Raw genomic sequence first — 24,553 nt, forward strand, 5'->3', positions numbered from 1 at the left:
TACTGGATTAAAAAATTAAGACAGTATGTTCATTGTAAAAGAACTTGCTTTTAATATGCTAATATAGTTGTAACTTTTCATGAGGTAGTTATAATATGCGGCATTTCCCAGTTTCAAAATGCTTTTCTCATTGAACTATTATGCAAAAGTCTCAAAACTTGTACTCTCTAGAACATACTTCTAGAATATCACATGTTGTAGAAGATGTTATCGATAGCACAGCCAATATTATGATGCTCGTAGATGTGCTTGTGAACCATATTTTGTCTTATCCTATTGTTTCTAATGCTTTCAACAGTCACAGGAGTGAGGTATAGGTAACCAAGGCCCCAAATCCCAAATCCTACATGTTAGTGTGAACTTGCTTAGTAACAGTGCCCCTGACCTGACTGTAATGAGGTAAGACACCCAAATCTATGCATAGTGCTGTCCAACAGGGGATCTAGTTTTCAACACTAACCCTCACATTTAAGGAGGAGAATGCAACCATCACCTGTGTCAGTAGAGCACACCTAGCAAAGAGAAGACAAAAACAATAGAGCATCCAGGCCACAGAGAGCTACATGTCCAAGCAAACAGAACAACACCATGCCTGAAATAATCTGGCACAATCCAACATTTGCAGAAATTTTCAGGGTAGCAGTTTGAATAAACACATTGATAAAGACTGGGGAACTTCTTTTGAATATTTAAATGGGTCCTGAAAAAAAAAGAGTCCCAAAGAGAGACATTATAGTGTTAATTCATATGATGATACTCTGTGAGTTGAGAATGTCATGTGTTACCCCCAAAAGGTTTAACAGAATTCATTAGATTCACACACTTTCAGCCAGAGTCTCTTTCCTTAGAGACACTGGCCCTGGGCTTCTGCTAATTTATGTGTGAGAAAAAAGGCAGGAGTTTTATCAGAACCATCTCCCAGACAAAGAAGGAAATGTATCCAGACTACAAAAGAGCCTCATCCTTGATCAGATGCCTTTTTCCAACACTGGTCCTGAGAGGGATACAACTTGATACTCTGGGCAAAAATTCTCTCAGTTACTTAATAGGCCTGAGCCCCGAGTCCCTCTTTGTCTTCTATGCCACATACTAGGCTGGCCATTGTGAGAAACGTATAGTTTCCTTTTGACACTCTTGCTCGAGGGTTGCCTCAGCCGACTTGTTAGTACCTTTGTCTCAGATCCAAACTTAGTTCTTGTATTCTCATCACTGTAAATAGTAGAAAGCCACGAAAAGCTGAACCCAAAGGAAAATGAGCATATTTTCCTAGAGCCTAGAAGAGAGCTGTCCATGTTTCTCTACATGCCTTCTTTCCTGCCATGGGCACTATGAAGGTAGACAGAGGAACAGTAGCCTATTTTATTAACATGATAATGCCACTGTCACTCCTCAGCATTGCAGTCTGCTAGGACCCTGAGGTTTGAGAGTCAGAGAGTGGATGTATCATAGACTGGGCAGCCTCTACCTCCTGTGAGATACAGTGGAACAAATGATTTAGATAAGGCTGGTCTCCCACTCCTTCTCCTCAGTTCTCCCACACATCTCTTGGCCTACTAGTAAGGAAACAGAGTATACTTCCATCCAAGTTCCAGGACAGTCTGACATGATGGAACCTCCCAACGTTGGACCTCAGAATTAGACAGGTTTACTCCTAGTCATAGGCAGTGTTGGGCAACCTCAGAACTCACAAGAGAGGCAGAACCTTTTCCTCTAAACTCATCCCACTCCTGAACACATGCTCTCCATAGCCAGGATATTTGCAAATACAAAAGGGATCAAAAAGGACAACGTTACAGAGAATCAGTCCTTCTCAAAAATTCTACAGTTAAGTCATCATACCTGGCACAAGGAAGAGTGAATCAGGGAGCTGAGGGAGGACTGGATGCTACCCGAATAGAAGGAGAAAGTAGAGGGAAAGGAGGTTGCTTCATTTAACAATATGCCCAAGTTAAGCCTTAATGATGTCTTGTGCATTTAAGGGCTAATCAAGCACAAGTGTTCAGTCCCCTCCCCCACAGTTTGCTACTCACCCTTACTGCCACTCGTAATTGCAATTACCTCTGTATGGAATCCAATCTTATTTCTCTCTTACCTTGTCTGAACTTATTTTCTTTTTCTAGTCTTATTCATCTCTTATCACTTTTCTCATAAGCTTCCCAATTAATGCATAAAAGAATGACACTTATTGATACTACCAGCCAGGAGAAAAAGAGCTTTTATGCATGGCAACCTAATGACAGGTCCTAATGATTTTCTTTACTATTTAAAGCACCTTCACAAGCATAGAAAGGCCCCTTTTAGGAGGCTACTTAAAGGCTGGAACTTGTTATAGAAGTCTGAGCATCCTGGAAAGACAATTCTTGGACGACAAAAGTTCCACATTAAAGCCAGGGTTAATATTGATTCTAATTTATAGTCAATTAAGCGTGTTATCAAGAATCTTCAAAGTAAGCACTACCAGAGTTTTCCAAATGGTGTAAGGGTTTCTGACTATGGCTTATTCATGGAAACCATGGTCAACCACAGTATACATTTGACCTGTCTATTCATTTCTAAATTAGAGAATGGACCTATAAAATTTTCTTCCCAAACCATGTGTATCATAATTTTCATATCGAGTGAATACACTTTTAAAAATACAAATTCTACTTTAAATATTTTAGAAACTGCAAAATTTTTCTTATGCCTGAGCATTTCATGTATTTGCTCAAATGTCTATGATTTTCTTCAAATCACCTCTTAACATTTATGTTTTGAATGCAATTAAATAGAGCTACACAAAGAGATAGAATGAGAGTAATGGATATGGTTATAGCTTCAAACAGGAGCATATTCTTATTTCACAAGTTCAGGAATGACAAAATACATGCTGGCTCCATGAGGTCAGGAACCATGTTTGTCTTGCTTGTCTAGGAAAGATCCTATAGTATATACTTGGTAAATGTTTGTGAATTTTTAAGCAATTGCCTGGAAAAATAGGGACCTGAAAATGATTCTTTTTTCACTTGGTCTCTACAAAATCCCTACCATGAAAAATAAGCTATGATTAAGAGGTTGGAGTGAATCAAACTGCTTTGATTCAAATAATTCTACCTCCACCATTTGAATAACTATGAGCTCAAGCCTTGAATTTACATTCTCTCTGCTTCAGTTTTCCTTGCCTTTAAAATGGGGGAAATGATAACACTAACTTATAGGATTAGAATGAGGATTAGGTGACTTTACTTGTTTTTACTGAGTAAGTATTTACTGAGTAAGCCCTGGGCAAAGTTTACTACTGGTAACTCCTATGATGACAATGACTACTATTACTTCTGCTTCTATGAATTGCAGTTTTCTCACTTATGAAACTATATGTGTGGATGATGAATGGATTTTAAATACTTTTAGTATACCTTTTATAGTGCCATTAGAGAGGCATACCTCTTAAAGTGATTTGGAATAAGGGACTTATTTTTGGTATTATACCACACACAAAACTGTGATCTATGAAGACATGTATGGGAAGTTTTTGCATCTATGTCTGGTAGTGGGGCTGAAGTTGCTATAGGTCAGCAAAGTCAGTCTTTCTGGGAAAAAAATCCTAAATGTGACGCAGACAGAGCATGCACAAACTGAAACTCAAGGGACAACAGAAAGCCATGAGGTCAAACTGGAATTTACCTCTGCTCCTTGCCACCTCCAACCGTGGCCATGTGGGTGACCTGCAGAAGAAGCTAGCACCCTGCACCATAGGAGAGTTGCACTGCCACTGGCTGAGGACATGGAGAACCTGAAGGAGCTGGGGGACCATGTGCTGTCTCATTCAGACAAAGGGAGATGGCAGATCAGAGACTAAGTATAAGACCTGGCCACACACAGAACTTACGAGCACAATGATACCTGTCCAGTTGGCTAGCAAATCTAATGCAAGCTTCTTTTGTGGCCAATGCTAATCTCGAGTTATACAAGGAAAATACTTCTGAAAAATGTAGTTCTAGTTAGCCTTGGTTGACACAGTATAAAACCATTGCATTTGCAAAAGTAGAATATTAAAACTCCTTATGAAGGGCCTGTTATATCAGAAAACAAAACTGCTTAGCTGAAAGGAGCAAAGGTCAAGGAGCCTAAACCCTTTGGCTTCTTCCTCATATTTCATGCAGGAGGTCTCCCCTCCCCAGAACTCTGCATGATTTGAAAGCTACTTTCAGTTTGAGCACTCTTTCTTTGGAAAATACAGATCAATGCGTAAATTGTTGGATGTGTCTTATCATATCCTATAGATATGACGTCAATTAGGCCTCATCAGACTGTTAAGTAACATATAATTAAATTTCTAATCAAGATAATACAAATTATTAAAATTAAGTTAACACTAGATTCCATTGTTTTTCAGTACTGGTCCGACATACCACTCTGAACAATAGTATCAACCATGTGACAACAAATGTCTTAATAATGACTCTAGTGATGTTTCAGTCTAATGGTGGGGAATAAAGAAGGAGAATATGGATGGTTCGCTTATCACCAGTATCAGTTTTTGACCTCAGGATTTAAATCTATTTAACCTCTGAGATTTATATTTGCATAATAGGTTGTCTTTAGGTTTTTGATTTTTGTCTTTTGGGTTTTTTTTAGTTTTTTCTTCATTGTCATGATCTTGACGGTAAAGATAGGAAATTGTTTTCCTAATAATTTAAAAATTTTAAAAGATACATTCCAAATGTAAAATGATGGTTCCCATGAAACAAAGTATTTGAAGTGGGAACATTTTCACAGCATACATACCCAGGATGAATTGTGCTTGTGTGTCTATGTGTACATTCTAGTAGCCATCAGGGATTTAGTGGTTACTATCTCTGGGGCCAGCAAACTTTTTCTCTCAAGGGCCGTATAACGAATATTTTAAACTTTGTGGGCCACATGGTCTCTACTCAACTATTCAATCTGCTGTAATAGCGCAAAAACAGTCATAGACTATCCATAAATGAATGAATATGGCTGTGTTCCAATAAAACTTTATTTCCAAACACTAAAATTTAAATTTCAGATAATTTTCATGTGTTATGAAATATTATTCTTTAAAAAAACTTTCAGCCACTAAAATGTAAATATCGTTTTTAGATCATAAGATGTACAAACACATCAATGGGCTAGATTTGGTTCCCAGGCCATAGGGTACTAACCCCTGACCTACTTCAATAGGTCATTAGCCAATTAACAGAACAAAAAAGTTTCAATGAAAAAAGTGCAAATATTTATCTAAATTTTCTCATGTAGAAATCATTTAAGAAACTTGAGAATTTTTAAAATCTAATTAATTTTGTGTTGTTAAAACACAGTGACTCAAAACTAAAATCCATTTGGATACTCAAAATTGAAAGGTTTCATTTCCAGTCATACCAAAATAGTACATATGCTTCACACGCATGCTGTTGTACTGAAAAATCTATTATTTCATTAAAATAAGAAAAATAAATTTTTGTATTTGAGTTTGTTTTTAAATCAATGCAGGCCTTTAACAAAGTTAAGATTACTTCTTGGCTACATAGGAGCATGTCAAGAATAATTAAATAATCTCTTGTCACATCATCACAGCTAGTTGTTGAGTATCTTGCTTTTTTTATCTTATGGAAAACTAAAAACCTAAGCATTCTGCCAATATGTCTCTTTCCCTAGTGCTTCAAAAGTTTACAAAGCCATCAGTTGCCATAGAAGCAAACGAATATAAGTTGTAATACATAAAATATGTCCAAACATGGTATGGATTATCAGATCAATCTAGTGTGTAAAAAGACCTTCACAACCCTGCCAGTTGATTATGGATTTTGTGTCCCACCCGGAATAAGCTTGGTATTCCATGAGGAAATATCACATTACTCTGTTGATTCCACTATGTTTATCTTCAGCAAGTGTTCTGGGTAATGTTATCAGAGACAACAATTTTTAAAAAGGAGTTTCATCTCTTAGCAAAAATCCATCTAAAAAATAAATCAAGGTTTAATTTTCTGTAAAGTGAGCCTAGAATAAAATTTAATTTATATTTCTAGGGAGGAGTAAAACTCTCTCTTAAGTTCATGTAAAATATCCTTTGTTTTTAGCCATGAATCCTAAAATGTTTTTGCTTATGTTAATTAAATGACATTAATAATAATAATATACAATGTGAATAAAATAACTCTCAAATAATTCAATTATTAGTATATAAAACCATAGTCCAAATATATTCTCATTATTTTATTTTATTTCCCCCAACCTCAGTTTGGCTTAAGTCACTTTGAATTTTTTCCTTAAACTTATCTATTTTAGTTCTTTAGTATTTTCTTACTGATATATTTCCATATTTATAAAAGTGAATTGGTTACTATAAATACTTACAAAATAATATGTCTCTTGTTTTAATTGGAAACAAGCCACATAAATATTGTTCCTATATTAGAGAAAGAAATGCAAGTTCTTAAGATTTAATAATAATGCATCAGGAAGTCAGAATATTCAGAGGCATTTAAAGTTATAAGAAAGTGAATAAAAGACATTGATAGATTATGCCATTTCAACCCATTCATTGGACTTTTCAATTCATTCATTACAAATGAACTAAAAGTAAGGAAATGGTCAATAAAACAGACTTATACTGTTCCAAATTCCTGGTTGTTATTCAATAAGAGCTTTCTGTTTGGAGGAATATATGGTAAGTGAAAGTGTATAGGCTTTCACTATAAAATGTCATGTGCATTCATCAGAAATTCTATAATAACAAGAAAAGGAGTATGAAAATTCTTTTTCAAAAAACCTAATGCCAGAGAGAGAAGTTAAATTGCTTTAAGTGCAGTCCCAAAATAAATTTTGTTCCTCACTCCCAAGCATAAATATATCTATGAAACCTCATTCCTAATCTAAAATTACCTGTTGCCATCTTTCTTTCTACATAGTATTATAAGATGACCACTTCTTTTCTCTCCCTGGAAAACTTGGTCTCATATTAATTTTTCCATTCTAATATGTTTGGTGTATCATCAAGCCTCTCTGAACTTCAGTCTCTTTGTTTGTAGGAGGAAGATAAGCACATCTACATCACCATGCTTGAGGTGAATCAAGTGAAATTATGAAAATAGTTTTGAGACTGGAAAGCACAAAAGGTAACTCATCTATTGTTTGTTTGATCTCATGTGCATATAACACTTCCTTTGTTTCCTTCCCTACTCACCCACTCCCTATCACCACTATAATGGCATGGTTAAAATAAGTGAATGGTGGGGAAATTCAAGCCCCCTTAAACTATTGCATGATCAGCATTCTTTTGTATATGTTTTTATCCACTTTGATAAAACCAGTCAGGCAGTCTGGGATCACGTCTAGAGGGTAACAGTGATGGAATGGCAAAGCAGGCAAATAGAACCTTCTTGAGTACATATCATATGCCAGGCATTTTGCTAGAAATGTTCACGTATTGTTTTTAATCTTTAGGGCAATATATAAATAGAAATAATATGCCCATTTTAAAGATAGGCAAAGTGATGCTCAAGGTTCAGGGTCCAGTGAACAGTATTACGACCTTGGTTCTGCCTCTTCAACAGACTGAATAAAGTTACCTTTTAACTCTTAGTCAACCCCTACAAAAAAGGAGTCCCTCTGCTGATAACTATCTGTCTAAGTGGAGGAATCAGACGTGATACCTAGTGTAGTTATGAACAAAATCTACTGGGTGGAAATTAAACAGGGCCTTTCTGAGGCTAATGTAACCTTCAGTGAATGAGTACGCAGGTGATTCAGTGACTGAAAGAAAGGAGTGAAATATCATTTCTAGCTAGCACTCCGCATCACCCAGAAGTTGATTCCTCTCCAAATCAAATCCTTTTCTTCCGGCAATTCTCACCCGCCCTTAGCCTTGCTCATGCATACAACAAAAGTGCCCCTTTATGCTCTACATACTGAAAGATACTCCATTATCTTTCATCTCCAGTGGAATGAGTGCTTTTTTCAAAACAACATAGTTACTGTAATAAAATGGCCATGTGGTTAGGTTAGCACAGAGCATTTTTGTGCAGAATAGACTTACTTTGTTCTTACTTCTTATATAACCAACATTCATTTCCCAAACCTTAAGTGTACATTTTAGATAATCTAAGCACAATTTCAAAAAGGGGTTCCTTTATCTATTTTTTGGTCCTTATTTTTAATTGCCCTTATCCTTTTCTAATTGAAAAATGAGTAAGCCTCAGGAAGAGAAGGCACTTACTTTTCCTGATCCTTTCAGTATAGAAAGAGTTTGATTTTTAACAGAGCACAGGCTTTGAACTCAGATCTGCAAGGGCTACTCCGTATCTGTGTCATCTAAGGTAGAAATCTAAAATTTAAAAGCCCCAATTTCCTCCTGGGAGTAATAATAACAATCTTGATCAACACTGTTGCTGGGACAAGCAAATGGGAAACATGTGTGAAAAAGTCCTCTTTAACCTGTGACTTGTCTCATTCAGCCATTTGTTCATGGACTAAGCAATATTTCCAGAGTGCCTACTATGTGTCAGGTGTTGCACTAACTGCAGTGAATTATAACATCTATTAATACTTGTACAAAATTAGAAAAAGAGAATGCAATTAATGTCTTTAAATTCTAGCACATTTTATGGGGAGAGAGAGAGACAACTGTGAGCTGGAAAATTAGCCATGTACACAAAAAGGGATGTTTATATTGAAGTAATAAAAAATATGGATATGTGCTATGATATGAAAGGAAATGAAAATTTTGACAGACTGTACAGCACGAGATATGTTCAAAGAACACCAAGCTTGCCCTGTCACAGTGATAGCGATACCAGATGGTGCCAAATTATACAGGACATTGAAAATCAAGCTAAGGCATATAATTTTATTTTAGTAGGAAATAGTGAGTCTTTGACCATTTTGAGTATAATAAGGCTATGATCAGAAGCAGGACTTGCGAAATGGTAGTGTGAGGAGCTTAGGGAACTCTTTGCCCAGTAAAGGAACTGATTAACTGATGAAAATTGATAATTAAAAAAAAACCCCACTTATCTCTGGAAAATTTAAATAGAGAAATAATTATTTAAGGAACTCTATCAAGACTTAGTAAGAGCAGTGAGAACTTGTGTCATCTTAGTTACAATCTACCCCTTCTTTTTCCCCTGATCACTGTTAACAGAAGCTCTACTCCAGGCAGGTGTGGCTCCCTCTCCTAGTCTAGGACTACAATTTCACCCCAGGAGCGGCTCTGTTCCCCTCTCATTCCCACATCCTGTGTTGCCAAAGCTCTTTCAGGGTGAGAGTTCTGGATCTTGTGTTCTCCGCCCAACCCCCACTCGTAGGGCAGGATGCCTATCCCAGATGTGGAGGGCAAGAAGACGAGGCTTCAGCTGCTTCTCCCTCAGTTCACTCACAGGCTGGAGGATCCATGCCAGAGGGGTATATTTATGGAAGAAGCAGACCTATGTCCCTGCCCCCAGTGCAGCGGAATCAAAGTTCTGCCCAGGAGTCCTGGCTAGTCAGACCATAAGATTAGAGAGCTCTAAAATTCTCTGTGTCTCTAAGGGGGCAGACTTCATTTAGAACAGAGCATGGGGAAGTTCATGCCTGAAAGTGCTGTTACAAACATTAGCGACCTTGGTCCTGAGCAGTTGAGAAAAAAAAGTGATAGCTCCAAAGTACTTGTAGCAACAAGCAAAATGGCCCATCAGTTGAAAAATAAACAGAAACAGGGAAAGAGACAGCTAAGAGGAGCCCTGCTGGGGTGAAACGTGTCTGAAATCTGGTAATACCCTACCCCTACAAAGTGCTGGACATTAATTGGATTAAACTGTGAGGCAATTTATGCCCCAGGGCATTGTCAAAAACAATAGAGCAATCAGTTAGCAGTTGGTGGAAGCTAACAGCTGGAGGTTCTGTTGGGGATCCTCAAGACTGCCCTCAGTCCCATAATTCACTAGGGCCATTCAAGGGATCCAGCATACAGTCCTACTCAGGACTATAATTTATTTCAGTGAAAGGTGACAAAATCAACAAAGAGAAAAGGTGAATGAGGTGTGGTACAGAGGAAACCAGGTGCAAGCTTCTAAGAGTCTTTTCCTAGAGGAGTCACGCAGAATGCATAAATCTTTCACACACATGTTGTGATAACACATGTGAAAGTTGTCTAGCAGGGTCATTCATTACAGAGTGATTTTTATTGGAGGCTGGTCACTTAGGCACTCTGCCTAGCTTGTACAAAAATTCCAGAATCCCAAAAGAAAAGCAGGAGTTCAGCACAAACCACATCCTCTATGCAAACAGTTTAGCCACTGTGAGCCATTCTTATTCATTCTAGCAATGATGGAAACCCTCCCTTAATTCCAAGCTTCCCAAGGTGAGGTCTATCACAATAAAGCTGTTTAGAAATGATGTAAAAAATGATGTAATCAAAGCTGAACTTCTGAAAGATTAATGCAAACTAGTAGTGTAGTATAGGAGCGGACCAGAGGAGAGAAAAACTGAACAGGAGAGTTGGTCCGATCAAGAAGCACTGAGGAACTGCAGGGCAGAGGAAAATAATCATCATTTACTGAGCATTTGTTGTGCATACGTCATGCTTGATATGGCCCAAACCTTTGCTCACAGTCCTTTCCATTACTCCTTTTCCCATATCCTACATGGCAGCTAAACTCAATACCCCCTAACTCAGGTGGTGACAGTAGGAATGGAAAAGAAGGTCATGATGACAAATGTGCCACTAGTTTTACTTTTTCCATTTCCTATCCATACACACTATACCTAATTACTCAACAAGTTAAACAAAAATCCATCACCAAGTATTAGGATAGGCTAGATTATGCTGCTGCAAGGGTCTTGTGCAAACTTTAGCTTACGTTAGAATGCCTGGAGGGATTTTTAACATATAGATTTCTGGGCCACAACCTCAGAGATTCTGACTCCGTGTCCTGGGGTGGGACCTGAGAATCTGCATTTCTAATAAGTTCCTTGCTGAAGCTGATGCTTTTGGTCCAGGGGCCACAGTTTGAGAACACTTGTGCTATTTTAATAAATATGCCCCCAGGTGTCTGTGGTTTACCACGGCAAATGGTTGTCTGTTCCACATGCTACTAGGCCAACACAGGGCACCTGGGATAGGGTGAAGGTAGGAGAGGGGGTCTCTATTTCACAGTCACTCAGAGACACAGCCTGGGCTCCCTCTCTGAGCTGAACCCACCATATCCTTGGTTGCCAGAGCAGGAGCAGAGAGTCATGGAGACCTCACAGCCATCCTTTGTGTTTAGAGAAAAGAAGTGGCACAAGTCATATCTGCTTAGGGCCTATTGGCCAGAACTAATCATATGAATCCCAAAGTCTTCATTCTTCCCAGAATGAGAAGATATTAGTTGGATATTAGTAAGCTCCATTCTCTAATAATGGAATTAAAATAAAAATAAACAAAGATGAATATCTATAGTACCTACATATCACAGTAAAAAAAAAAAAAAAAAAAACAGAAAACCCAGTTATCTCATTTTTTAAATGAATATCTAAACTGTGTATGCTATAATATATACCAGAACACAGACCATACTTTCAGATAATAGGAGAAATTATCTCATATTTTTCTTCTTATTATCAACCTATTATTATTAATAAAACCATTATCCTATTTTGTTATCATCAATGAGATTTAATAACATAATTAAATAATCATTTATCTCCAACAAGTTTTTTTTGAGAAATACCAGATGGAGTCAAGAAAAGTGGTTCTGAACACAGACCTTGTAGCTAGAATTCTCTGGATTTGAATGGCAACTCTGCCATTTGTTGCTTGAGTTACTTAACTCTTTGTCTCCCTTCCCTCCTTTTGAAATCGAGCTAATAATAGTATCTATTTCTGACATTGTTTTGAAAAGTAAATAAATTAAAACTTATAAAGCACATAAGTTAGTGCCTATTTTATGGTAAATGCGACATGTGTTTGTGAACTAAAATAAAATGTCCCAGTACAGAAGTTGGCTAGTTTAATCTGTAACAGCCTCCAGATTGCCAAAGTAATGCTGATGTAGTGGCTGTCATGGTTGTGTCACATCCCTTTCCTCGAAACAGAAATGTCATGGAGGTTATTACAGTTTGCAGGTTTTTATATGGCAGTGCTACCATTTGGTGAAGAGAATAAAATAGTTATGTCAAACTATCTCTGCATCTGAGATCCAAAGGAAATATAATTTACTCTAGTCCTTCTCACTGATATACATGGAAAATGATGTCCAAATATCTCCTTTCAGGGGGAAGGGGACAGTGATTTGCAGTCCTCCTGAGGGGTTCCATGAGATGGAGACTGGAGAAGGAGCCTTGACCTTGAAACCCCTGGTTCCACAGCTGCAGCTGAGAGAGATGCTGAACTCCAGTTAGCCAAAATCTATGGGGTAGGAGTGGAGAGGAAAAGCCATGGATTCAAGAGCCAAAAAATGTGAACTGAAGAATAAGTCAACTATTAACAGGAAGAGGACTGGGTCAACTGTCTGTGATTTTATTGTTGTCTAAAGCTTGCTTTTATGTGCAAATCACAGTCCTGGGACTAGGAGTCAGATTTGATCATTTATTCATTCAACAAGCCTTTAGACTTATATTGAACCTTGCTCTGAACACTGCAGTACATGTGAAATGAGATATGGAGCCTTCAGACACATTTACAGATTGCACTTAAAAAAGGAAAAGAAACTTTGAGACTTGGGAGGGACTCCAGAGAACTCTAGCATTATTGCTGCTGTTTTTAAAAGGAAGTGAAAAGGGATACTGAATATTTCTTGCATGATGTCCCAGCAAGGAAATTCTTACACCTAGTTTAAAAAAAAAGGAAAAAAAAAAAGAAAGAAAGAAAAAAGGGAAGATTAAATCAACTTGGGAATAAAGCTCTTTTGACCTGGTGACTTATTGAAGCTGAAAGTCGTTTCCCTTGATGGTAGTTGAGATGCCTTGTTTGTACTCACTTGATCCCTGGTCTCTTTTACCCTGCCCCCAACTCCCATTTGCCTGAAAACAGTTAAAAGGCGAGGCAGTAAATCAGGAAGTCTCCAAACACAGCAGGGTTCAGTTTACAGTACTGCAGGGTTAGAGCTTGAAGACTGGAGTCGTCTAATTCCATTTTCAAAGGTGAACATCTAATGGTGGATTATCATTAATGACAGACAGCGTGGTGTCAAAGGGTTGTGTCGGGTTCCAGACCTTTTCATGCTTTAAATTCCTATGTTTAATCAAAGGTTAACCAAATCATTGCTGGTAGCAAACTGCGACTTCAGGGTACTGTGGGTGGCCTGTCTTTGCCACTGAATCAGCCATTACTGATAAGAAAAAGAATATTCCGATATACACATTCCTGGTTGTTCACCACTCTAAAAACGGTAACAATTGGCTCCTGAGAAACTGGGGCTGGAGAGGCTATGGCATTTTATCTCTAATTGGGAACTAATTTGATTATTTGAATATATGACTATAGATTTGTTAAACAATTTAATTTGTTTGATCAAACAAATGTGTCCTTTTTTTTTTTTTTTTTTTTTTTTTTAATTTCTCACTTCCTTCCCAGAACTTGCTTCAGCTGCTTCTCCGGGTTACTAGGTTACTGATCACTTTAAGAACCTTCCAGCCAACCTCTTGGCTGGGCCTCTGCAGACTTGAAAGTAGGAAAAAGTGCCTCAAGTCAGTCTCAGCTGATGGCAGAGAGGAAAACTGGGCCAGCCTAATGCATTCTGGTTTGCAGCAGTTTAGGACTTTGAGTTATTTGAAGTGGTAAGAGAAAAAGAAAATGAAATTTTCCTAAATACATAGCTGGAGACTTTTTCCTTTGTACAGGTAAGGAGGCCATAAACAGTGGTTCTCAAACTTCAGAATGCATCAGGATCACCAGGCTGCTTCTTAGAAATGCAGAGTCCCAATGTTAAACCCCTGGGTATTATTTAATCCACCCCTTCATTTTACAGATGCAGAAGTGGGGAAACGGGAGCCAGAGAGCCAAGCCATGTGCAGAAGGGCACCATCTGGTCAACGGAGCTGGGGTTAGAATCCGGCGTCCTGAATCTCCCATGTGGGTGAGTATTCAGGGTTGAATGCACCAGAAGTCCTGTCCTGAACCTAGGCAGACACATAAACAGAGCATTCGATTCACTGTGGCAGCTATATAGTGCAGGATAAACAGAGGGCTTTGGGACTGAGGAAGGAGTAATTACGGCCACAGCTAAGGAGTGTTGATGGTGGACTTGAAAGGTAAAGTAGGGGGTTGGCAAAATGAGTATGGTGCAGTCAGACAAGATCGTAAGGGTGATAACACAAAAGGAAGGATGATTTAAAGAGTTGGGTGTGGTTTGGAGACTCGTCTACGATACAATGTCCTCAGTGTCAGGGTTGGGATGTCGGCCAGGGCAAAGGCTGAATACAGCTGGGGAAGTGAGCGGGGAATAGGCTGTAAAGAGCCTTGTAATGATAGTCTAAGGAGTTGTTGTTGTATCCCGTTTTCCACTTGAGCATGGTTGAGAATCACCTGGATGGCTCTTTAACCTGCAGCTCACTGGGCCCCACTTGCAGTTTCTGGTTGAGCCAGTCTTGGGTGAGGCCCAAGAATGTGCTACTTAGTAAGTTCCCAGGTAATGCTGTTGCATGCTGGGGATGGCACATCACAGTCTACTGCTGTGGGTATCAGAGCCAGAAGTGGTTTCAAAAACTAAAGAACGTGATAGCACTTAAACTGTAGAAATAAAATCTAAGGTGGAATAGAGAAATTAGGGTATGCTGGCTTCAGGGGGGAAGGCCATATTGTCCATTTATTGGCATTTACCATGTGTGGCATTCTGTGCTAGGAGCTAAATTTAAGATACTTAAACTATACAACTGCCCAGTCTGATGCATAAGGCTTTAATCGGGCTGAGTGGGAGGTCTCATCATGGCTCAGTGGAAACAAATCTGGCTAGCATCCACGAGGATACAGGTTCGATCCCTGGCCTTGCGCAGTAGGTTAAGGATCCGGCATTGCCGTGCACTGTGGTGTAGGTCGAAGATGCAACTCAGATCTTGTGTTGCTGTGGTTGTGGCATAAACCAGCAGCTACAACTCCTATCCGACCCCTAGCCTGGGAACCTCTACAGGCTATGGGTTCAGCCCTAAGAAGATATATATATATATATCGTGCTGGGTGTTAGAATTATAGCTACTAGCCTTGCAAGGAGAGGAAGATGTACAGATTGGTGTTTATTCAGTGCTGAGACCAGCTGTTGGCTGCTAGTGCAGTGGAATATTTCCACTGGAGTGAATGGAGTTTGGGCACAGCTGGCCCTTCATTAGTCGTGGTGTGGGAAGGGACGGTTGTCCCCCATCACCAGTTCCTCTAGGTCAGGAACCTTGGCAGCCTCACTCAGCCTCACCTTTTAGATGTAAAGGCAAATCACCTGCACACAGCTTAAAATCCAAACTCCTCATCCCAGGTCTCCAAATTCTCCAGCTAGATAATGTTAGCTCCCACAGCCTTTAAAGAGACATCATTTATTCCCGAGAGCCTGGTTATCTTGCCAGACCTCAAATGTGCCATTTTCAGTCTAATCTTCATGTCATTTCTCATACTAGTAATGCCTTTCTCCTTCCCTGTCAAGTCAAATCCTACCCATCTTTCAAAGCCCACCTCAGTCCTCTTCCTCAAACCCTCCCTGTATTTTCTAGCCTACACTGATTCAGCAAATTATGAAATCCTGCAATTTAGGATTCATAGTTTAGTCCTTTATGTATATTTCTGGTCTCTGCCTAATATTTCTTCATCAGTCTTAGTTTCTCAGCCAGACTACCAATTCCTCAAAGCCATCATCTGTGCTACCCAGAAAATTAGTGAGGTGCTTTGCATGGAAAAGGGCATTCTCTTCTCAAGTGCTAATCTGTAATATCAATCTCTAATCTCAATGAAAGCAAGTCAACAAAACCTGAATCAAGCATAGAGTATAAGTGGCATAGTAAGATATTGTAGCAAATGACCTAAAACAAAACAAACAAAAAAATAGAGCAGCTTGTTCACTGGGCTTCAGCTACATCAAACTTGTCTCAGTATTTCTCATGCTCCAAACTCCTTCTGTCCTCCAAGCCTCTACATGTAGTGTCCTCTCTGGTATTTGTTCCTTCTCCACCAAAACCTACTTCTGGTTAATGCTCCCTGCAAATTAGCCCTGTTTTTCGTTCTCATAGGATCCTCCATCTTTCCCTGTTTTGCATCCATCACAGTATGAAATACACATGTGTTGGTGTGATTGTTCAGGGACTTCCATTAACCCCACTAGGAGGGCATCCTATTGAAGGCAGGGAGAGGGTTTCAGCCCCTTTGCATCCTCAGTTCATAGCACAAAACCAAGGCATATAAGATATTAAGTACGTATGTTTCACAAAACAATGAAAAATGAAAGTAAGTAAATGTATCTGTAGGACATTCCATTCACCCATACTCACTGTGCTCAGTTACAGTAAGATTTCCCCTCCCTGCGGGCATGTCCCTGTTCTTGCAGACAGTTGGCTGTCTTTGTTTTTGGTTTTGTTGTTGTTGTTTACTTTTGCTAGTTTTAAGCTTCTGAAATGCAAATACCCTAGGCATATGGAGAGACAGGATTAGTATAGTTACAGAATCTTGAATTTCCAACTCCAGAAACTTGCCCTCTGCAGTCTCACCCAGCCTTCCTCCCCCTGTGTCTGGGACCAGCTCCAACCTGGCCTGGCTCCTGGATTACGCAGCGCCCAAACCCCCTCTCCCTGGATGACTCCTACGCTCTTCCAGCTACAGAGGCAACGTTTGCAGAGCATTCCCAGATCTACCTTTCTAAGCCAACCTTCCTACTCCTCCTGTCCAGACCTACACTTATAAGCTTTCAGATGTTTTTGCCCACATATTTCATTGCCTGCAAACCTGTCATCATAGAGACAAACATAATACTTGCTTTATCCCCCCAAGATTGTGCTTCTATCTCACTTGTCTTCATTGGTAGTAAGGGGATCACACCTCTGCAATTCTCAGAGGCAGCCAAAGCCAGGATCACTGTAAATATTTCATTTTCATCTTCCACATTTTGTCCACAATATTTACAACATATCCACATGTATCAGGAAACAAGAAATCCATGCCTTGCTAATCACATGGAGGAATTATAGTAACACTGGCCTCTTCCTTTTGTCTATTTAATTTGGATTGGCTTTTCTGTCCACACTAAATGTGATTATCAAAGATTCTAACATGATTAATTCACACACACACACACATCATTTCTCTACAGAATATTACAAACTCTTAAGATGAATGCCTTCACTTCTTCACCCAAGGTGGCTGCATGTGTATATTTATTTTCTCTCTTTGTCTTCTTCCTTCTGACTCCTACAATCAAGATAGCTACTGGCTTCCCTTTAGCCCTTTCATTTTCTTTAGTTACCTCTGTAGTTTCTTTATGACATCCTAAAATCTGGTGCAATCTTTTTTTATGAGTTAGAAATATTTTAGGACCCCTTGTCCTTCAAAGAAGATGGAGGAGTTCCCGTCGTGGCGCAGTGGTTAACGAATCTGACTAGGAACCATGAGGTTTCAGGTTCGGTCCCTTCCCTTGCTCAGTGGGTTAAGGATCCGGCGTTGCCGTGAGCTGTGGTGTAGGTTGCAGATGCGGCTCGGATCCCGAGTTGCTGTGGCTCTGGTGTAGGCCAGTGGCTACAGCTCCGATTCGACCCCTAGCCTGGGAACCTCCATATGCCTCGGGTGTGCCCCAAAGAAATAGCAAAAAGACAAAAAGAAAAAAAAAAGAAGATGGAAAAAATGACTAAAGCAGCTTCCTTGCAATACCAGTCTTAAAAGAATAAGGAGGCATATTGATTATTTCCAACTTTCCACTAATAATCAACCTAGATTAACCCTCCTAACATTTAGGCGAAACTTAATTTAGATTCTGGCTGAAATAGTCTTTAGAGTCTGTAGTGAGGGAAAAAGAATCATGGGCTGAACAGTCTAAAAACTTGGAAAGAATATCTTTAGATAACAGGAGGGATAATGGGAAAAATAATTTTTCTTCCCATTTCTTTTTATGTCTTAGCATCTCTCATGACCTTTGATGCATAATAAGTGCTAAAAAATATTTGTAGAATGAATAAGTTAACATGAAAACAATATGTAAAAACTTGTAGCATGTGTTCCTACTGGTTCCAAAGTATGCAGTGTTCTCTATAGTTTAATTTCTATGTTTTGAAAACAACACTGAAGATGCAGCCAAAATACATCACATAAACTATGTTTTGAAAATTGTGTTAATTTATGTTTCATTTTAGACGAATGGAATTTCTAATTTATTTCCCAGGGCCTTGTAAAAGAGTGGTATTGATTACAATGTTTTATTTATACTTTGGAATCTCTCTAAGATTTAAACTCAGCTTGAAAGCAGGTCATGAATCTGTTCTTGAGTAAGTGTAAGGCAAAGCTGCTCTAATCAGATAACTTTAGTCTTCACAGTAAAAAATAGCGTTGAAGTCTTTTTAGGTAGACAGTTTGGGATGTCTCCCCTGAGTCCCCTTAAGTAATTTTACATTCTGAGATCTCTGAAGGCTTGATTGATGCCTTGATAAATACTTTCTTCTGTTTTAGATAATGAAGAAACCAATGATTAAAATGAGAGCCAAGTTTTGCCTTTAAAATATCCTCCAATGAATGTCAAAGCCTAATTCACACCACAATGCGTATCATGAATATTGTACTGATCATAAATTATGACTTTAAGTCAAGATCTTAAAATGACAGGTCTGCTTTCAAATAGTTTATTGTGAGTGAGATCTCTCTGAAGACTGACGGTGGGGATTACAAGGTCATCCTTGGTTCTAGTGAATTCCATAAACTTGTGAGTAAGAAGCCCTTATTTTTCCAGGGTTTTAAGTGTCATGATAAGAAATGGAATAGGTCAATAACCTGCTCTGTAGGTTTCCTGTCTTAGATGTCTGGATTTGATCACATCTCAGGTAATGATTTTGCCTTATAATTACTCAAGGTGAATCATTTGGGAACAAGAATGGCTACAGTGACTCAACATTTGAAGTAACTTGGAGTGCCAGCAAATTCATTAATTTCAACCTACCATTTTGCTTAATATCAATCTCAGAATAACCAAGTGAAGTTAGCTGATTTGGAGCTCCTCCGTTATTATTCATATTATTATTAACGTTTGATCGTTTGCCTCAAATCATTCACTCATAAGGGAGCTTTAACTGATGCGGAACATCCAGTCTAATCCAGATTGCAGCGACAAAATACACAAGTTTTCTCGGCATCAGTTCTCTGGTTAGGAAACTAGACTTTCTCTCTCACTACAAATGCCACTACTCCTGACCTAAAAATAACTGGTTCCAGAGCCACTTGAATGATGTCCTCCTTCTCAGCATGTGCGGCTGACTCAGCCTTACCCTTTGGTGCACGCCCTTCATTCTCCTTGTTTCTGGGGCCACTGTCTTCAATGCTTTTCCTTCCCCTTCCTTGAAGTAAAAAACCCTTTTCTGACAATCCCAGCTCCAGGGTGCCAGTCCCTTTATGTTGAATTTCCTGACCCTTTTAGCTATTTCTGTTCATCTTTATTTCATGTGTCACTGGCCTGTCTTTCATTCTCAAAAAGGCAGAAACAATGTGTTTTTTTCCTTGGTATTTCACCCAAAGCCAACTGTAACACTCAGCATATAGTAGACACTTCAGATCCAGATGAGTGAAGGAACATCAGGGCAACTTGGGGAAATCTTACAAAGGGGCTGCCTTGCCCCATCAAAAACTCTTCGTTTGTCAACCCTTCAAACCAGCCTTTAGACTGTTTGAAAACAAATAATGATAGGAATTATTATTACTACATCCTTCCACTCTCCTTTCTGAGCATCATTTGCAATTGGAACCACCTGGAACTATTGCCCACATGCAGGCACTTGGAGATAAAGAAATTCAGGAAAATGTCTTAGCTTCAGGCTCATGACTCAGGATTAGTTTTGTTGATTAACCATCAAAATTTACTATACAGTTCTGATGTAATAAAAGGGGTTTTTTTTTGTCTATTTAAGACACGTGGCTTAAAATAAGTTATTCTACTTATAAAATTGTAAAGGAAGGAGTTAGGAAATTGTACCTGCTATGTGTTAGATTTTTCTAGCTAAGTCATTTCGGAAATAATCTAAATATATAGAAGGCTGGTTACTCTTCTGGAAGTCTGATGTTACTGTTTCTCAGACCTAGTGGCAATGCAGAAGCAGGCTGTTGAATTAAGTGGAGCTGAAACTATGGCTTCCTGCACCACACCTGTTAATCACTGAAATGAAAGGCCAATTCAAACACTACCAGTTGTCCAATGCTGCCTGTGTTACCATGCATTCACTTATGACTCTCGTGGGAGCATCACTGCTGTGAAATCTATAGAATTAGAAACTGCCCCAAAATTCTGCCCAGAAGAGAATGCAAACATTTCACTCAAATGAGCAAGGGCAGGGAAATTGATGAGGCTACTAATTATTCTTGAAAGAGCCAGAGAGGAGTGGAGAACATTCAGGCTTCATAATATAGTGTGGAGCCAGGAATGAATTTCCCTTAACTTTAAAAGGCTTCGGATCCACAGACATGAGGGCTGTGAATTAGAAACAGGTCTCCTCCACTATTGCAATCCTAACATTTCCCTTGTGGATTAAGGCAGTTGGAGTATAAATTTTTGAAAATTGTGAAATTTTCTATTTTCTTTCCAACAGTGAATATCTGTATAATAGGAGGATAGAGACCATAACTGCTTTGACTCATCTTTTGTCTTCCTGGCTTTTATGAAAATTAAAGGTTTTTTTTTTTCCCTAAATACCAAAAAGGAACACCATGATAGTTCAAACAGTAAAGGCTTTCAGAGAAAGGCTCCATTACTCAATATTTAAGTTAACTATGCAAATGAGAAATCCTGGGCCTAAGTGAAATTACTCTGGACTTTAAAAAGGCCAAGTAGTATTTGGTTTTTAACCCCTAGATGTGTCAAAGGTTCAAATCAAAAATTTCAGGAAAAATTAGAACAAATTCTTTGATTAATATACTGAGACAAATGGCAACTATTTTAAGCTCCATGCAAGGGAAAATAAACTATTCACACTATCTTCTGCATCCCTCCTTAAGATAATAAAGAAGATAATAGGAAGCAAGGGCCTGAAAAAAAGCAATACCTGGTGAGAGCAGACTCACTTTCCCAGGAGACCTGGGGTTCACTCTGCCCACGTGTATTTGCATTTTTAATTAGACATGTTTAAAGACTGATAAACTTCCAAGCCTGAAGGAATGAAATTTTATTCTTGGAAAATCAAGTGGCATGACTGGCATTTAAGATGGGAAAGATTTAAATGTGTGCCAGAGAAGGATGAGTGGCTTGATATCCCCCCAAATTACCAATGAGATAGCAAAAAAATTCAATTAAAGCTCACCATTTGCTGAATGTTGTTGTAGGTCGTCCTATGACAACTAGCACTTACTCTCAAATTGCTTGTAATTCATGAGTGTCATAAGAAATACATGGCAATCTTATGAGAAAATGTTTATTTTGACACAGCATAGGAGATGTCATGTGAAAATATGAAGTTAGGGAAACCAATTCTCCATGCTAAGATGGTGAAGAAAATTTATGGTAATTAAACAATCACAGTTACTTGCATTGTCTAATTATAGTAACATTCCTAATGGCTGAAGTATGTTTTTCTGCTTTTGAATTGACCCTGAAGTCTTTCATTATTAGTTTAAAGAGGAGCATAATCAATCCTGAGAAACGCTCTCATTTCTCACCTACGTCACTTCTTGACCTTCATGGCCCTCTCACAAAGGGCGGTTGATAGCATAAAAATCAGTTTAACATACTGGCCATAATTTCTCTCTTTTATATCTACTATAAAATGTTTAAACTACCCCAGGAAGTCAGACAGAGCTTGGTGTACCAGGATAAATGTAAGGAAGGCTTGGTTATTAAAACCATGAGGAATGATGGATGGATGGCCTCATTTGAAGCAAGGAAGTGTGTTGGAAACATACTCAACCAGGACAGAAAAGACACGTTCTTCCCAGAAGCTTACCAAAGCTTGTTGTAGGCCAATACATTTCATTTTGGTGACCTCCCACAATGGAACCATGGCTCAATACAATGGAGTAATATTTTCCTTGGTTTCTGAAAGTAAATACAAACTCTGGGTACCATCTGGATGTGCAGGTGCAATTGAGGGTCTTCTTCATCCTGTACCCATTCAGCCAGGACAGCACATCCTGTCCAAGATCCAGGCTTCAGAGAGGCAGGCAAAGGCAGGAAACTGTTTCCCAGGCAGAATGTGTCATTCAAGGGACTTGTAAATGTTCTCTGGTTATTCATTTGTAGAACGACCAGGTCTGGATTACAGGACATTATTCTAAACTAGAGCAGAAAATCTATAATTGAAGCAATCCAGATAGATTCCAGGATAAGGATGGTGACTTAAATCTTTGAAGAGTTTTGTTGTTTTTGTTTTATTTACTAGAGAGCTGCTAGATCAGCCCAGCCTAAATCCATAGAACAGCAGATGACCCACTGTCTTGGCCAAGTTATTGATTAATGACATTTAAAAATTTTTACATAATAGGAGTTCCCGTCGTGGCACAGTGGTTCTGACTAGGAACCATGAGGTTGCGGGTTCGATCCCTGGCCTTGCTCAGTGGGTTAAGGATCCGGCGTTGCTGTGAGCTGTGGTGTAGGTCACAGACGTGGCTTGGATCTGACATTGCTGTGGCTGTGGTGTAGGCTGGCAGCTACAGCTCCCATTCGACCTCTAGCCTGGGAACCTCCACATGCCTAGGGAAGTGGCCCTAGAAAAGGAAAAAAGACAAACAAAAAAATTTACATAATCTTTATTTTGTTGACATGTATACTTCAGAGCTGATTACATGCATTGTGCTCCTCTTTTTTTTTTTTTTTTTTCCAGTTTGTATCTAAATCAGTAAATGATAGGTGGTTTTCTGGCTATTTCCTTGCATGTGAGAAAATAACTGTCAAGCAGCTATTGGCTCAGAAAATTTCTGCCCATTTGTCTGGACCCAGGAGAATTTTGATAGAAGAAAGACTCAAAATAAGAGTGAAGAGAGGGTGGGAAAACACTGTCCTTAGAAGCTTCCTGCCATTTACAGCCTCCCCAGTCTTGTGTTTTCTTTCCCCTTCTTGAACTTTGGGCAGTAATCAAGACTTCAGGGTACTTTGCTGCTTAGAGGTCCCCAGAGACAGGGGAGAAGCTCTGGGTTCAGACTGCCTGCAAGCCACCTCACACATTGACCATAAAAGCCCACTCTTCCACAAACTGCCATTTTCTCAAGTCCCTTTATAGAAGGACAACTCCCCTGGTTGGAGAAAGAAATTTGGAAATTCAAAAAGAATTTCCTCGTACCAACAACTTCAGAAGGATCCAAGTCGTCCACAGCTCGTATATGATGACAAGTGAAGTCTCCTCTCAGTAGACAGTATCAGCTCCAAATCCCCACAAGCAAAGCAACAGCAGCACACGTTCCATGCTTCCTCTATTCTGAAATTAGCTTAGCACCTTCACTCTAATGATATCCTCAAAAAATTCTGGTGAACCAAGGAATGAGAGCAAGGGGCTGGTCTCCATCAAACCATGGGCTTGATAAGTGTAGCTCTACTGGGTTCCTCAAAGGGCTTGTTCAATTTCTCCCTCAGATGAGGTTAGAATAGACTGATGTGTAATTCTGAGTAATTTGCCAGCCCTTCCCCCTTTTCATCATAACGGGGTTATGTTAATCATTGTCTTTGTCTTCAGGGATCTCATTTTGAGCTCAACAGAATCGTGAAAATATGGCCTGACACTTCTCCAGTTTCTACTCTAACTCCCTTTATCGGCCTTGGATGTATAGTGTTTGGCTTGATGCCTTGTCAATTATAACATCTAACACTTACAGAGTCCCAGACAAAGCTGTTCACACAATCGCACTCTCTGTTTGATATCCAGAGCAACTTAAGCCCCACTTCAGGCAAATCTCACTCCTCTCTGTCCAACACTGATTTTTGGATGGGGAAAGGATGATTGTTCTTCAATTTTTTCTCCTTCTTTGGGTTTCATTGCTCTCATTTTAAAATTATACTTCATTCCCCCCTTTTCTGAAATCAGTACTTGCCATCACAATATATTTATTATATATAAAAGAAACCTGATAAACTAAAAATTTGATGAAAAAATGTACCTTCAGCATACCAAACCACAAATTATCTTGAAGTATATTTATTATGCTTGGAACTTAGGTTTGAGGAAATGCAAGTTAAAAACAATAATTCCATGTAATTTGGGTTTATAAACTTGGCAAAATAAAAAAGGATAAATTATTGATAATATAATTGGTATAGCTTTTCTAAGAAAAAGCAGGAAATACCTATGAAATGTTTTTAAATGCACATATGTTTTAAGCAACATTGCCTTAAAATTGTAACCCTGAGATTATTATTAAAATCATGGGCAAAGAGATGGATGAACAAAGATACATTCCTGAACCATTGCTTATGATCAAATGTAATCTTCTACAATAGTTGATTAAGTCAACTGG

At 38.9% G+C, this 24,553-nt stretch overlaps 2 long non-coding RNA genes across 7 annotated transcripts in view; both read left to right on the forward strand.

Moving 5' to 3' along the window:
* The window catches only part of LOC110260240 (uncharacterized), a 36,882-nt gene extending 24,007 nt beyond the window's left edge, over positions 1 to 12,875 (forward strand). For both annotated transcript variants that reach the window (XR_014843484.1, XR_014843485.1), the window contains 2 exons: positions 7,032 to 7,118; positions 12,234 to 12,875. This is a non-coding gene — a long non-coding RNA (uncharacterized LOC110260240). The remainder of the gene's footprint in view (positions 1 to 7,031; positions 7,119 to 12,233) is intronic.
* A 775-nt stretch (positions 12,876 to 13,650) lies between these two features.
* LOC106510002 (uncharacterized) overlaps positions 13,651 to 24,553 on the forward strand; it is a 129,291-nt gene continuing 118,388 nt past the window's right edge. For all 5 annotated transcript variants that reach the window (XR_014843487.1, XR_001308082.3, XR_002343168.2 and 2 more), the window contains exons 1-2: positions 13,651 to 13,800; positions 13,929 to 14,036. This is a non-coding gene — a long non-coding RNA (uncharacterized LOC106510002). The remainder of the gene's footprint in view (positions 13,801 to 13,928; positions 14,037 to 24,553) is intronic.

This window comes from Sus scrofa, chromosome 4 (genome assembly GCF_054392235.1).
Source record: "Sus scrofa isolate SSC_HxYL_T2T_F1_AM1 chromosome 4, Sscrofa_HxYL_maternal_Yorkshire_Landrace_v2.0, whole genome shotgun sequence".
Lineage (NCBI taxonomy): Eukaryota > Metazoa > Chordata > Mammalia > Artiodactyla > Suidae > Sus > Sus scrofa.